The sequence below is a fragment of the Rhagoletis pomonella genome, unplaced genomic scaffold (assembly GCF_013731165.1).
Source record: "Rhagoletis pomonella isolate Grant_MI unplaced genomic scaffold, Rhpom_1.0 Rhpom_scaffold_00012, whole genome shotgun sequence".
NCBI lineage: Eukaryota > Metazoa > Arthropoda > Insecta > Diptera > Tephritidae > Rhagoletis > Rhagoletis pomonella.
In genome coordinates, this window is record NW_023458566.1 from 14,793,674 (window position 1) to 14,797,322 (window position 3,649).

Sequence of the window (3,649 nt, forward strand, 5' to 3'; positions counted from 1 at the left end):
ATACAGTGTTGGACATTGACAAACAGCCACAATAAGTGTATTGGAGTAATTTTTTTGAACGTAATTGCCATATTCTAGACCAGAGGTGGGCAGCTTCGGCGGAGCATTTTTGTGTTGTGCGCGCAATATTTACAGCATCATTCTGTGGGATAGAGGCTCCGGAACTTTTAATAGGCTCTGAGCCAGGGTCATTCACAATCGTGCGGACGATGAGAATCTTAACTTCATTTTATAATCACTTAATGCTCATATTTTGCACGCTACTGAAGAAGTGCACTTTTAGAACTTTTAACAAAAGCTTTGTTTCCAGTTCTCACTCTCTTACGCTCTTGCCGGCTCCCATTCTCTTATTATTGCAATTTTCTGCAAGTATTTATTATTAGTTGCAATACACCACCACCACCACCACTTTGGTTAAGCAACTTTTGCACAAACGTTTGCTGCTCGACACTCCGCCTCGTTTGTGATTCGAGTCGGATACATTGCGCATAGAATTCTCGTGGCATCATCGTGGCTGCGCAGCGCACTCAAAGTCAAAGGTTGTTGAACTGTGTCACAACATGGAGGCGAGTTTCAATGCCATGTCGGCTTTATACAAATACATACATATGTGCACAAGTAAATACTTGCAATTTTGTGCATAGAATTGGTTTTCATCGTTGCACAGACTTTCGAGGAGTCCCCGGTGGTGTATTGTGCTCCGGTGCGATGGAATGGAATGAAGTGCCTTGGCCACAAAAGCGCTATGCATGAGTCGTATTTGTACATATATGTACTTATGTATATGAGCATATATTTTTATAAAAATTTTTGCATATGTAAAAAATGTTCGACTGCATCAACCAAACCTTATTATGTGCCAACAAGTACCAATGTATGTATGAATTTGTATATAAATATAGGCCTATATAAGTACATACATACATATGTATATACGACTCATACATAGCATGTATATTAGGGTACCCCATAAATACATTTTTTTTTTGAAATGTTAAGCAGAAAATCCGCCTTAAAAAAATGCCAATGTCGGAAAGCCGTGTAGTATATTTTGGAGAGAGTTTTTAGATACAACTTTGAAGACAAATAGTAGCATATTTAAAGCGGACTTTGAAACCTTGGATATCGACCAAATTGAAATTTCTTTTTTGCACTTTAATTAGAATGTCGAATATCAACCTTCTGCAACTAGAGCACTTCACATTTCAAAAAAAGTGTATTTTTAGGGGGTACCCACCCTAATGTATATCATATACATAGATTGTTGTACTAATTATGTTTCTATATACATACATACGTAATATGCATATGTATATATATGTACTTACATACTTTATTTTTGTGATGACAAAAAACGCTTCGTAAATGAGGGGTGGATAAAGCCGATGGAAAGAAACTAAAGAAGCCACTCGAATAAGCGATATTCCAAGAAACCTACTTAAGTAATGGTTGCATTGTGGGTAAATTACATACATATCTTCGGCATGTGGAACAGTAGAAAAACGCTGCGCATAAGTTGTCTGCAAAAAATGGAAACCGGCAATATTTAGGTCGTTTTCTAGATATAGTAGCCGTCATCGATTCGCTAACAGTTAGCGAGTGGCGAAACGAACGAACTTAATGAGGTGCAACATACAACTCACTATCGTCCATCCTTGCTAGCTAACTTTATTGTTGCGTTCACATGCAAAATTTTTTGTTAAGCGACCGGAAATCAAACGGATGGTTTCGTGCGTAGAAAGAAGTCCACGTAATTGGAGAAAGCTTTTTACTGTCATTCAGCAGTGATTCTTTTGCGTACGGTTCAAGCAGCTCACGTATCCACGGCAGTTGAGAAGGCGAAAAACCTCGCGAGCGCTGTGGTTGGATTGACGACTACAGCAAACGTTGAAAGAAGTCCAGACTCTTAATAGGAAGGTTCCTCTGCCCGGCTGGTTGATGTCCTCGTGAAGGCAAAGGGGTGGTTTCACCGCCATTCAAGAAATGCGTTGGACATAAAGGAGAGAGGTAGAGAGAGAAAGCGCGACAACCCGCATTAAATCGAGATTTTTCAACATCTCTCTCATTCCCGCTCACGCGTCGAAGGAAGAAAAGAACAAAGCATCCATGCATCGTCGCGACTATCAAAATCGTGCTTGGCGATTCAACATCCAGGTGGATAAGGAAGACATCTTTGGCCCCACCGTCGGAAAATGCAGCATCCACGGCGAAACGTCTGATGACAAACTGAGGCATAAAAAAGATCCATCAAGGTACCTCGATGTCTCCAGATCGAACAACGAGAAACCAAATCGTTCATGTTTTGATAAAAGGAAGAAACGCTCGCAGTACAGCCGTATTTCAGCGACCCTGAAAGAACAACTGGTACGATGAGGAATGCCAAGCTGTGATCGAGCGCAGGGCGAGCTTTGTGTGTGAAAATGGAAGCGAGACATATTTGCCCCAATACGAAGATAGAAAACCAAATATGGGACTGGGAAGAGCATAAAATAAAAGAAAAACCATGGCGACCTAGTGACCTATGTTCAGACCTAGTGACCTATTGAACGACAGCAGCATTGAACGAAAGTAATGGAGTCTGTTGAAACTTATATCGATAGTTCAACTTTCTTTATCTCTACAAAGCTGGTGAAAAAGTGATATGTCCAATGCTTGTGTCGCTTTGATCGTAGACCTAGACATCTTCTTCATGCCGAAAGCTTCCTCAGTGAGCACTTGTTAAACGACAACGGTCGGAGCCTTTCTGCCCTTAGTCTGAAGGTTGACGTTGGTATAAAGAAAGTTACATGCTTGAGAAAACGGCTTGAACGAATACACATATATTTACGTATCGTTACCTTAATTCACAAAAGCCCTAACCAAAACTTTTCTCGAAACTGCGTAGGAAATATACACCTTCAATAAAAATTTTAATGTCTTACTTAGTACCAAAAAAACATGTCCCTTTAAAATAGCCCTACCTGTTTTTGATATTCTTTTTGTTTTGTTTTTGCTTCTGTAAAATTACAAATTTGTTGGTTAGGGCCTTTGTTTGTGAAGTAAGTTAGCGATATAATCTAAAGGCCACGTGAATAGAGTCCAATGCCGGCTCCTTTCTTCACCTTAAGGCATTATTAAGGCGCCTTAATAATAAGAATATATATTTAGTTACAAGCTGACAAATTTGAACGTTGTTTATGCTACGAAGTGCACTACAGACAACAAAATTTAATTTTTATATTCTCGTTAATGCAACGGGAGAACCAAACATCATTCTATGCCCGCCCCAATGAAATAGGATTATAAATAGTAGTGATACATCATTACGTACTTAGTTATATTTACGGTGACCATCCGTTCTGTATTGTAAGGGGCAGTACTCTTTTTTTTACGTCAATTGTCCTGTTAATTTATTTATTTCATACGGGACGAAAAATGTTCTGTATTTCTTTTAGTGTCTCGTATTTACTCCGTATTCGGTTCTTTGACGCCCTAAGCGGTCATAAAAATGACATGCCTATGAGCCAATTTTTATTTTTAAATTTGGACGCTTGTGATTCGAATCGAGGAGCACATATCGTCGCTCCCAACGAAGAGTAGCACATCTCAAATTACCGTGGAAGACTAACACATTTCATTATTCGCGTCGAAAAGTAGCACATTTCAGATT